This window comes from Hirundo rustica, chromosome 1 (assembly GCF_015227805.2).
Source record: "Hirundo rustica isolate bHirRus1 chromosome 1, bHirRus1.pri.v3, whole genome shotgun sequence".
Classification (NCBI taxonomy): Eukaryota; Metazoa; Chordata; class Aves; order Passeriformes; family Hirundinidae; genus Hirundo; species Hirundo rustica.
Window position 1 is genome coordinate 147,703,017 of NC_053450.1, and position 12,682 is coordinate 147,715,698.

The 12,682-nt window shown below is 42.5% G+C and overlaps 1 protein-coding gene and 2 long non-coding RNA genes across 6 annotated transcripts in view; 2 read left to right on the forward strand and 1 right to left on the reverse strand.

Annotated features, from left to right (window-relative positions):
- DNAJB6 (DnaJ heat shock protein family (Hsp40) member B6) overlaps positions 1 to 7,534 on the reverse strand; it is a 57,570-nt gene extending 50,036 nt beyond the window's left edge. The window contains exon 1 of one of the 4 annotated variants that reach the window (XM_040086239.2): positions 7,424 to 7,521. The gene's annotated coding sequence lies outside the window, so the exon portion shown is untranslated. Of the gene's footprint in view, positions 1 to 6,260; positions 6,281 to 6,406; positions 6,555 to 7,423 lie in introns of those variants that run through there. The other 3 variants (XM_040086223.1, XM_040086231.1, XM_040086247.1) reach the window with 3 other exon arrangements.
- Positions 4,934 to 5,630, forward strand: LOC120763145 (uncharacterized). The gene is made up of 3 exons (XR_005704027.1): positions 4,934 to 5,052; positions 5,167 to 5,224; positions 5,403 to 5,630. It is a non-coding gene; the product is annotated as an uncharacterized LOC120763145 (long non-coding RNA).
- On the forward strand, positions 6,891 to 8,484 carry LOC120763142 (uncharacterized). Its single transcript, XR_005704026.1, has 3 exons — positions 6,891 to 7,071; positions 7,849 to 7,985; positions 8,198 to 8,484. It is a non-coding gene; the product is annotated as an uncharacterized LOC120763142 (long non-coding RNA).
- Positions 8,485 to 12,682: the final 4,198 nt, after the last annotated feature.

The window sequence follows — 12,682 nt, forward strand, 5'->3', positions numbered from 1 at the left end:
ATCTTTTAACATCCTGGGACATAAACATTGAAAAAACTTCCTTTAAAATAAATTGGTACATCTTCAAAATACGTTCTTGCTGTAGGTTAAAGCTTAATTAACTTTAATTATGGATTGTGGTTACACACACATTTCCTCAAATGGCAAAACCAGTTTAAGAGATACCCTGCCACGCTTCCTCCCCTCTCCATACTTACAGAAGCAAATGTATTGGAGGACCCACATGTTTAAAACTTGTGTGGTTTTAGCAATCTACTTAACCATACAGTCCCACAAACACAAAATTAAAGCGTAGCAAGTAAATAGCCCTTTGCCCCTTTGAAGAAATCTCCACATCAAAAAAACCCATAAGGGTATAGTTAATACTGTGACCGACACCAAGGAAGCTGGGGGACATGCATTAAAATTAACATTAAGAATGCCAATAACAATATAGTAATGGCAGGGTTCAATATGTAAACACACAGATTACCAAAAATATCCCAGGATATCTGCCATCAACTGACCTCTCTAGTTTTTCCGTTTCACACACAACAATTAGAACAGCTCTGTGAACACAGAGGTGAGGAGCAAAGTCAGTATGGGTTAAGTATTTTATCAAATCCCATAGCCAGCCTTATGGAACGTAGAGATTACAAAAAGAAATCAGAAGGGGAGGATCCAGTCCGAGCCAAGCTTAAGGCTAGAGGCCAGAATCCCTCCTAACAAGAGATACCAGCCTACAACTAGTGAGCTAAGAGCAAGAAGCCAAAGGACAGGAGCATACACAACAACACTAAGTGTTCTTTCCATATTCTCCTTTTCTGACATACAAGACTTTCATTAGCTCTCAACTCTGGCACCTATGTTAGAGGGAAAATTTAAAACTCAAGCTTCTAACTAGAAAAAGCATGTAGGAAAAGTAATTTAGATGTAAAAAATAAATCAGATCTTTTCCTACAGAACTTTGTGCACAAAGGTAGTCATATTGATTTCAACACAGTATCTTTTTAAAAACTTTCCTGCTTGGTTAAAAACAATGCCGCAGAGCATTGTTTCAAAGACGTGCATTAGGGATTGAATATTCTGTCTTTAGTGAGTATTACTGCTCATTTTTTACTTGCCACTAGTATAAAGTCTGGAATTAAATCAAGACAGAAACTGTCTAAAGAAAACAAACACTTAACATTTTCCTTCTCCTAATCAAAGTGTCATGAAAGTCAGATGACAGCAAAAATTCCTCTCTGATATACTGTTATTTCTATCTGCTAGTTATCATAAAGCATAAACTACTGCTGAAAATTTACGTATCATAGGAACTTTTTTGGTATGTAAAAAGGGTTTTAAAATATTTACAAGGAAAAAATCCATCTGCAGCTTTTTTTGTCCAGCTTAAGAAAAAAAGTCATCTAATATTTAACCCCTGAATAGCCAGTAAGACTGACCAAAAAAAACACCACACACATCCACAATCCCCTCCTCCCCCCCCAAAAAAAAATCCAACAATATTCACAAACTAGAAAAGACCTCTATTTGCATGCTTTTCAGGACAGAACTACCTAAAATACTCACTCAAGAAAACAGCCACCATCAGCTTATAATAAAGCAGAATATGAATGACCACTGACTTAGAAAATAGATGGCCAATTAAAAAAAAAAAAAAAAAAAAAAAATCAGTACTTTTAAGACTAGTAGGAATGTGCATGGTGAAAATGCCTACATGTCTCAAAGATGCAAACCATATACCTCCCTGCAAGAAACCACTCAGCTGTCCTAACCAAAATGATATGACAAAAATCCTCTCCAAACACCCAATCTGTCACACAATTTGTCTACAAATATAGAAGCAAGGCTCATTAATTAGGCACTTGGGAGTTTCTTTCTAAAGCCAGGAGGAAGCCAACCCACATTAGATGATTTCCTGCCTCCATCCACAGAAAATCTTCAAAATTTCAGAAGAAAAGCAAAAAAAAATAAGCCAGCTGAAAGGGAGATGTTTCACGGCCTTTGTGCCTGCTCACAGAAGTCTAGTAGTTCCTTGAGCTGGAAAATGCGCTATGTTTACAGTGTGCTATCAAGTACTCCAACTCCTTCTTTGGGGCATGAAAATCAAACAGGCAAATGTTTATGTGAACCAGAGGTTTCCATAGCTCATCGATTTCTCAGTCATCACAGAAGGCAGCTGTGTCCCGGCTTATGGAGCAGTGGCCCTGAACCAGTGACTCAAGGCAAGTGACAGGGCCACATGACCAGGCTCAGCTCAGCCCAGCGCTCAGCCATTACCCAAGACCTGGCTCAAAAACTCTCTTTACAGCACAGTCCACAGCTGCATAAAAAACCTGAGAAGTATTACAGAAGACAGACATGTAGAGAGCTCTACACTTTTATAAATCAGATGACAGAGAAAAGCAAGTAATCAGACAACCAACCAGCAGGGACAACAAAGCAGCACCCCTAACTAAATATGGAACAGAGAAATTTCCAAACAAGAAATTCTTTAGAGCAGCCAGGAGAGAATTCAGACAGCAAGGGGCATGCGACCTTCGCAGTCAGCTTAGTCAGAAAAGTTATCTATTTCTGGCAATGAAGCAACAGGCAGCACACAGAGCCCTCAAAGATGCCAAAACAGCTCGAGCTTAGTGACTACAGCAGTCACCTGGAGAGCAGGCTGGAGTTCCAGACTCCTGATTCATGAAGTTCACAGAGCAGGCAGTCATCAACATCCTCTGCAAATCCCACAGCCACCCAGCTGCCAGCACCTGCCTGCTTGCATGGACTCACCGAAAGGATCGCATCCTGCTGGCAGCTCTGGAGGAACAAACACCCTGCTCTGAATCCCACTTCACTGGGACTGAACTCACAAAAATCCACCATGCTAACACAAGAATTCCCACAGTTTACCAGAAAATTTTTCTAAGAGTAAGAACGCTAAGGAACAAATAAAGTTACTTATGAGTGCAAGAACACAGAGCAAGAAAACCTGTGTAAGTTTTGTGATTAATAAACCTGAAAAATACATTTAAACAAGGCACCAGCATTAATTTTTTCTTCCCGCTTATACATTCACAGTGCAGTGCAGACTAAAGCATGTTAACAGCTTCAATACTTTTAGCTTTTACTTACCTAATCTTAGAAAACCTGTCAGTTTAACTTCACAAGCCCCTGAAATTTATTGTTTCATGGAAAAATGTCAATTTACCATATAATTAATAAAATGTACTTAAATAGCCATGTTTATGCTCATTATTTTAATACTCCCTCAGCATCCCCAGGAGATGAATTTAATAACATGAACATTCCAAAAAGCTTAGTTTAATCTCGTGTTTACAGCAAACATCCTGCTTGTATGTCAGACGGCAGAGTGGATCTGGATACAGTTATTATTATACCAGTTCATACAGGGAGAAAGCAGCTGGGCTGACAGCTTCACCTTGCAGTTCATGTTCCATTGTAGAAAAGCCAGCAACAACAAAACTCCAGCACAGCCAAATAAAAGACACCGGTACAGGACACCCTCCCCCCTGAAGGCAGGAAGTTACAAAGAATCCACTCCATTCCTCCCCCAGGGCACCAAGACACAACTCTGGCATGAATTACACAAATTGGTCTGTATTGCTGCTGGAGCAATGAAAGCCTGTAGAAGGCACCAAATAAGAAACACTAAAAACAGTGAACCAACAAAAAATGGGAACAGAAGAAATCCAAAAATCTTCATCTGTGGAAGAAATGTAAGCTGGCTAACAAAACACAGGCAAGGACGTTGATCAGTCAACAGGCCACCCTCACTCCCTTGGCTGAGACTCTCCTGCTTATCCATCTGATCTCTGATAAAGGAGGACTTATTCACCATCTTTCCTTAAAGCAAAGGAGCATTTTTCCAAAACATGACAACTCAGGTGTCCAAATTTAGAATTGTCACAAATATCTGGAACACTGTCACTCTCCTAAAACTAACCATAAAACCCTATTTTATATGAAGTAAAATTCGTATCTTAGTTTAAAAAAATATATTATCTCTGTATGATTAAGCAATTAAATACAGTAAGAGCCTCAAATGAAAGATAAGGCCCAGAAAGTTTTAGGCAAGTAATCACATGCAATCAGATGATCATTTAAGTAAAAGAAAATAGTTCAAAGTTTCTACACATTTCCCCTGAAGTGTTTTTGGAGTCATGATAACTTTATTTAAGCCAAACCAAAAGCTTCATTAAAGCAAAGAGGAAGCTCCTTTTCAGAGTGTTGACAGGATGTCATGGATTCAGACTACATTTTAAGACTGAAAAAAATTTCTTACCAGAAAAATTAGTTTTAATCAAGACCAGCTGCAATGTAGCTATGAGTGGCTTCAGACCTATTTTATGCCTTTAAGATCCTTGTTAAGTACTGAGTCCTCACTAATATCAGTGGGATTTCTGTATTCAGAACAAATAGAAAACATAAAACCTACAACTAGTAACTGTAGAAATGAAATGCATCTGCATGAATTATTTCTTCCCTAGCAGTTAAATAAATAAAGCAGGATGATTTCATTAAGTCTAAAATAAGGAAAATCTAACATCCACTCAAATGTATTTCATCCAAAACAAAATATAATTTAAACCTACTAATACCCTCAACTGCAGTTTTATTTTAAATCTATCTTGAAAGAAACAATCATCATGTGTAAGATCCAACAAGTTTTGACAAAGCTAAGCGATTTCTCACTAATCCTTCCACTGCTTGAATAAAACAAAGGAAAGGCTTTGACAGAAAATGTTTCCAGGACACAGCTAACGAGGTTCTTTACAAATGCTATTAGAAAAATGGAGCACTTCCTACTTAACGAGCACAACGCTTAAACATAAACCTCACACAGCTCAGTTGAAAATTACAGCAAGGAATTCCCTTCAAAGCATCACTCCACGAAGCAGTAGGTGTGCTCCTGGAAGTCCGCAGGTGCGGCGCACTGGCCCGGCCGAGCCTCCCCGGGCAGCGGCAGGGAGCGGCCCCGGCTGCCACGGGCCGCGCCCGGCGCTCAAGCCGCGCTGACACTGCCATCGATTCCAGGCCACAACTGCGACGCCTCTGGACCGGGTAAAACGCAATCAGCGCCCTCGTCCCACGCAACCTCAGCTCACAGACCTCGCTGCGTCAATGAGCTCGGCACAGAAGCAGAACAAACCAAAAACCTGGTATTTATTTCCTCAGGACAGTCCTTGTACTGTTAGGAACTCCTACAGCCTACAGAAGATGATGATGATTTAACGTAAGTTGTTCCCTCTCCCCACATACATTCCAAAACTTCTAATGGATAAAAGAAAGAATATAGACAGTAAATAAATATATTTATATTTTTAAAAAAATCAGTAGCAAAACACATTAGCCCTCTAACTAAAACTTCAGTGTTACACAAAAGTAAAGCCTTGTATGCCTTCTTCCCAAAGCCAGCCAAGATGAATTAGCCAACTGCATCGATCTGGGAAGAACAGAGAAAATACCAGAGAGAGAAGTTGTTTGGGCAAGAAATCTGCTGCAGTTTGAAAGCACAAGTACTAAAAAGACAACTCTGATGGAGAACAAAGGGAACTCTGCAGTTCACAGACAAAGACATTAGCAGCATTGCAGTCTAAACAGTGCTGCCAATAAAAGTCGCAATTTAGACTTCTCCTCCAATAGAGATTAGTTAAGAAAAGTTAATACTGATTTAATTTCCATTTTCAAAACACTCTTATTCTCCACTGAGAAGTCAGCACAGGAGCCAAGGAGAGTACACAAAATTAGACCAGTGTTGTGCAATAGTGAAAAAGTTGGTTGTTTGCAATTAAAAAAAAAACGTAATCACAGATACAAGATCTCTAAATACATTCACTCATTGGTCCAAACAAATCTTCTTTGACAACATAAGCCATCTAACTAAATGGTATTTTAACTACCAGGCTCTTGATCGCCAGCTGAACATAAAATCCCTAACTGAAGTACAAGGATCTCCAAAGAGTAAACAAAAATTAAGGTCAGCAGGCAGCTGTGACTGCAACCGCTGCTGCACGACTGGAGAGGCAGAGCCTTGCTTCATCCCAGTTGTTCCCTTTGTGTCAACACCTTGCTCTTATCACTTTTCGACACTTTATACCCTAAAAACTCTTGGGTTTGATCACTGACTATGCCATGTCACAAGCCCGACCACTTGCACATTAACGCTGTTATAAACTTAGCTTTCATGTTACTGTGTCTAAAAAAGCAGCAGTGTATTATTATCACAACTTAAAACAGATTTGTTCAGTATTTTGTATCATTTCTAATACCTTTTTTAGCACGGCTGAGGGCTGCAGCACATGTTTTCAGCAGCCAAGGAGAGCTCCGACAGCAAACATGAACGCGGTTCGTAAACCCAGCTCACCGGCCCCTCTGTGAAGCGCAGCAAATACCGAGGACAAACAGCGTTGCTTACCTGGTGGTGTCAATTTTCAACTCAGCTCGGAACCTGGCAACAGCGAGTTCAAAACACCCTACCTCTGCCGACTTCACCCACAACAAACCTCCCTCCTGCCCCTTATTATTGAGTAATAAACACAGAGCAGAACGTAACTAAACTGCTTCCATCGGGGGAGGAAAACAGCGCGTTTGGTTTAGGTTCATCAAGGGTGGAGAAAGCCTCTGAGATCATCCAGTCCAACCTTCCCCCCAACACCGCCACTGTGTCCCTTAACCACTACACAACACCCAGCGCCACATCCAAGCTCTCCACAAACACTCCAAGGATGGGGACTCCACCACCTCCCTCGGCGACCTATTCCAATGCCTGACCATCCTAAATGTGAGATATATAGATATAGATATAGATTTTTTTTTTTTTTTTTATATTATCCAATCTGAATCTCCGCTGTCTCATCTTAAGGCCATTTCCTCTGGTCCTCTCACGGCAGGCACGGCAAAAGAGTACAGCCCGCACCTCATCACAATCTCCTTTCAGGGAGTTGTAGAGAACGGGAGAAAGGAGGACACCATAACGCTCCCAAGCCGCCAAGGCAGTACGCTGCGACGAAAAGAGATTTAAAGACAAGGTCTGTTTAACGAACCGAGGATTGCCCTCATCCTCTGGAAATTCACACCACTGTGAGTAAGGAATGGAAATCCGGAATTTTTTGCTGCCTTGCGGCGAACAGGCGGCAGTGCGAGCTGCGACCGAACGTCCCGGGATTTAACCCACTCCGAGCCCGGGGGGAGTCCAGGGCAGCCGCTCCGACCCCGAGCTCCCTGCGATCCCCGCCAAAGCCAGGCAGAGCCCTCACGACACCCGGGTCCGTTCCAGCACTGCGGGGCCTGCGCCAGCCGCGCCGCGAGGCCCCGGTACCAGGGACGCCGCTGCCGAGCGCCGCGACCCGGCCGAGCGCCCGCCCCCGCCGCTGTCCTGGCCTCCCGCACGGCCGCAGCCGGCCGGGCCCGGGCCCGCGTGCCCCGCACTCACCCGCCGGTGGCTCCTCAGCGCGGCCGCCGCTCCCGCCCGTCCCCTCCCGCGGCTCCCGCCGGGACAAACGGCAGCGGCCGCAAACAGGAAGCGCCGGCAGCGCGCGCCGTCACTTCCGCCCCGCCGCTTCCGGAAGTTTCTCGAACGGCCCGGCCGGGTGACCGTGTGAGCGGAGAGCGCCCCCTGCCGGCAGCCGGCGGCTCTGCGCGGGGGCGGGGCAGAGGACGGGGAGGGGCTTTTGATGGGGCGGGGCTCCGTGAGGGAGGGGAGGGGCTCCGTGAGGGGTGGGCGGGGCTTCGTGAGGGGGGCGGTGTTCGGGCCGTGCGGGGACATTGGTGCTTGTGCACCCGCACGTCTCAAAGGAGCGATGCCTGCTCCCTGCTCCACAGAATCACAGGATGTCTAATGGGCATGCTGGTGTTCAGTCATAGGCTGGACTCTTCGAGGTTTTTTCCAACCTAACTGACGATGTGATTTTGTGAAGCAATGCCCTGGTGTGCTGCTGAGGGGAAAGGAAAAGGAAAAGGAAAAAGAATAATGCTGAGAAACATTCTTTGAATTGGTGAGTTTGGCTACTAGAAGTGACATGACAAAAAATCTTCCCCTTTTGTGTCTTTACTCTCAAAAACTGGGAGTGCCGAGAGGATTGACCAGGCTCTTTTCGGTGGTGCCCAGCAACAAGAGATGAGGCAATGGGCAGAAACTGATGCTCGGAAGTTCCACCTAAACATGAGGAAACAGTAAACTAAACAGTAAACATTCTTTACTGTACAGGTGACCGTGCATTGGAACAGATTTCCCAGAGAAGTTGTGGAGTCTCCCTTCCTGGAGGTATTCCAGAACCCTCCGAATGCAATCCTGTGCTGTGTGCTCTGGATCACCTTGCTCGAGCAGAGAGGTTGGGCCAGATGACCCATTGACCCTTCCAGCCTGACCCGTTCTGGGATTCTGTGAGGGAAATGCAAAAAGTGATGCCTGGGTGTGGTGCTGTAGGAAAAGGTGGAAAAACAACTAATAATTTTAAGACACACTCTTTGAATAGGTGAGTTTTGCTGCTAGAGGTGAGGTGACAAAATTCTTTCCCCCTTGTGTGTTTAATTTGTAGTCTCAAAAATTGTAACTCTGGCACACAATTCCTTTGAGGTCAGATTCCTCTCCCTGCATGTAGCACCTGGACAGAGCCCAGCACTGGGTGAATGTATTGGAGCATCCTTTGTGTTATATTCAAGTCTGTGGTCTGAGTGCCATAGCTGAGAGAAAAGTACAGGGCAGCAAAGTTATTATTCTATTTATAAAATGTGGACTTTATCTATGCTTTAAATTACTGTAAAATTATATTTCTTGTGCCTTATTTAAAAAGTGTGGGCATTAATTCATAGATGACCAAAGTGTAGTTAGAGAGCTTCCACACCTAAAATGTACGTTTCCCATATAAAGTCAACCAAAAGACTACTCATTATTTAGGAAGTGTTTGTGTGAGAGTGGAGTCAGTTCAAGAAGACAAAGGCCAGCTTGGAATAAGGCAGAGGAAAACCTAAAACAAATCAGCAGGATAAGTAGTAGGACAACCCTAAGTATAGGCTTGGTGCTTTGGGGAAATGCAAGCTTCAAAAGAAATACTCTTGATTATTGATGCCAAGTTGTGGTTGTGAATTCTTCAAGATTAGAGCAAAGAGACACCTCACTCTGTTATTAGTTTCTCATCAGCAAGTAGCTGTGAAGTCCAAGTTGTTGATCCACTTGGAAAGAAAAAAGCCAAAGGATTAGTAGGTTAGACTGGCTCTTCCTCATGGGTGAGGTTCAAGCCTCAGAGGATTCGCAGCCTGCTAAATGCAAAGGCAGGTAGTTCTGTGTGGTGTGGTAGGAGACCGCATAAAATTTTGATTTAATCCTTTAAGCATTTCTTGATGTGGAAATAAAGGTTTTTCCCCAACAATTCATAATCGATTACAGGCAAGAAAAAGTGTGAAGAGTCCTAATTCCTGAGCTGCAGTAAACAAGACAGAAATTGCACGAGGCAGTTTCTTTGCTTTAATAGTTTAAAGAGCAGATTTCATATTTACAGTTAAGGTATGATGGACACCAACCATAACACTTTCTGTTAATCCAAGCAAACAGAACATGGCAAAGAGCATGATTCCACATGGAACTAGTGTTGGAATTAAAACACTGCCTGCATCAATGCAATCAGGCTTCTTTAACAAAATTGGCATCATTACATTAATCTGCCCAGAGATTTTCTAACACTGTTCTGACTCTAGACAGCTTAGCCCTGCTTTAGCATCCTTCACATATAGGAATAATATTTGGGAAGGCTTAGAGACCAATTTTTTATTTGGAGAAAGGAACGTATGAGAAGGTAAAGTGCCAGCCGAGGGCAGGGTGAGCTGTACAAAATGCAGTTTCTACAGCACAACAGTGAGAATGTAAATAAATGTTTCCTAACAAAGTTATAGATTTGTCTTTTTGAAACAAAAGATTGTGTAATTATTTTTTTTTTAAATCCAGAATATAGTTTAAGTGGTTTATGCTTGTCTTCAAAGAAGATATGAAGACATTTCTCATGACTTTGCAGAAGGGGCAGTTTACAGAGCCACCAATTACAAATATCATTTATTAGGGCACCTCTTTTTTCTTTTAACCTAGAATCTTTGATAGCTAAGATTGTCTCTAACACTGATCAATAACAAGAATTGTTTACTTTTTAGACGTTTGCTCATATTGTGCAAATGATATTTAATTTTATGTTCTTTGTTACAGGGAGAGGCAGGTGATTTCAAGTAAAATAGCACATGTTTAAGCCCACCAGAAGAGGTACTTCAGGGGATAGTGAAGTACACACATCCAGGATTGCCCTGTCCCATGCAGAATCCAGCACTTGGTCTGGTTGAACTTCATAGAGTTGGTGATTGCCCAGCCATCTGATTTGTCTGGGTCTCTGCAGGGCCTCTCTCCCCTCAAGGGAGTCAGCAGCTCCTCCTAATTTAGTGTCCTTGGCAAACTTACTTAACATCCCTTCTAGTCCTGCATCCAAGTCATTTATGAGGATGTTGAAGAGCTCGGGGTGAGGCTGGGGCCCTGTGGAATGCCACTAGTGACAGGACAGCAGCCTGGTGTAACCCCATCCATTGTAACCCTTTGTGCTGACCCGGGAGCCAATTGCTCACCCATCCCATCATGTGTTTATCCAGCTGTGTGCTGGACATTTTATCCAGAAGGATCCTGGGAGAGGCAGTATCAAAAGTTTTACTGAAATCAAAAAGGATTACATAACTGGCTCATTAACATTTTTAATTAGGTCTATTTATAGGACTAATAAAACTGGAAAGCTTTTAGATTCAGAAAACCTTCAAAGATATTTGCGAAAGTCTGAAGTCAAAGTGTCCTATGTTTTTATGGCTTGCTGCTTGCAGCAGAAGCCTGGAGTACTGTATTAAGGGGCATTAAATCTGATGTTGCTGGCAGAGCATCAACATTCCAATAACAAAAGAAGGGCTGGTGGGTCTGTTAAAGCTGGTATCAGAGATCCAGGCTGATATCCAAGTGCTGAGTCATTGAGTCAGAATAAACGCTGCTATCAAAGAATCTTAATTGCTGAAGAACTTTCACCTCTCCTCTGGGAACATGAGGGAAAGGTGTGGTGACTTCACCTGACTTCAGCTGTCTCAATCAGCCAGTTTGAGGCCACTGATTGGGAAGAGAGAGGAGAAGAGAGCACCTCCAAGGCACATTTCATTCCAGCCTCTTTGGAGATGTGTTTCGGTAAAGAAGAAACAGCCCACCAGAGCTCTGGCCCAGGGCTGCCTTTTCTCCACAAGTGCCTCGACAGCCACCTCACATATGCCTGAAGTTAAGTGAGATGAATTCAGGCCTAACTGGTAGCTATAACCTAATGATGGAAATAATGTGGCAGCGTTCCAGGAGGTATTAGCAATTCACATAGTTCCCAGATTCTTTTTTTAAGCCATCTTTTATGATTTATGGAGGTCAATTATATAAAGCCCATCAGAACACAAGAAATGCTTAAAAATACTGCATTAGAGAGACATTAATATTGGTTCTCCTGAGGTGGTAATGGCTGTAGCCTTCCCAGCCTGCTGCTCTACCCTGCTGCTTAATGCATCCAGTTTTTCTATTTACAGATTTACAGATTCTATTTTTGGTGTTAACAAAGAACTTGAGCATATGTATCACAGACTGTTCTCACGTCATCTAATTATAGAACTGCTGGCAAAGTAATTCTGGAAAGTGCCACTTAATTAAATATAAGCATTAACTTTTTGCTGATAGCTTATCAGAAACAATTAGACTTGAAATAACGGGCAATACACCTAGAGTTTAAAAGTTTCAGTAAAAGCATTAAAAGCACAAAATAACCCATTTTCACTTGCTTTTTCCAGTGTTTTCCTGCCGAGCACAACCTCAGTTTTCATCGGTACAGTGTGTCTTAGGTAATCTAGAGGCTGCAAGTTTATCTGGACTCCTCTTTGTGGACAAAAGCCTGAGCTAAGTGGATGCTTTTGAAAGTGGTTAAACCACTTCAGCGTAGTTGACGTTTTTGCCAATTCCTCCTGAAATATCAGATGTATTCTGCTCATTATTTGGGGTCAGCACACAACAGCTCAGGAACTATTGGGGCAGTCAGATATCTCACAGCTTATGCCAAGTGCTTATTCTTTGCAAGGACAGCTTGATCAGCATTTATGTTCATTAACTTGATCAGGGATATGCTTTTTTGTCCATGTGACCATGCCAAATATTAGTTAATTCTATGTAATTTTTCATCAATAGCCAGATAGATCTACCAGATAATTATACCTAAAATATCTCTGCAGAACTTGGAGCTCTGCTGCTGTTTGCTTGAAAGTGGAGAAAAAAGAAAAACGGAGCTGTAAAGAAAATAATTATTCTTAAATAAAGATACAAAAGCAAGAAGGAAACAATTCCTTCAGAAGGTTTGTTTGACAACATACAGCAAAACTACATAGCAACTGAGGAGAGACACTTTCCCCAGGTCTAACATTTGGGCAAGCAGCAGTAGCAGGAGGATCTAAAATAACACCATCTGGTGAATGCCTGTTTCTTTCTTCAGCAATCCAGAACCATGTGTAACTATAAACAAATAATAAAATAGAAATAATGCAAAACTACTTTTCAGTTAAATGTTACACAGAACGAACAAACAGCTGCTCTGGGAATGCAGAAAAGAATGATGTTAAATATAGTAGGAAATTTGAGCATGCTGTTCCTATAAATACA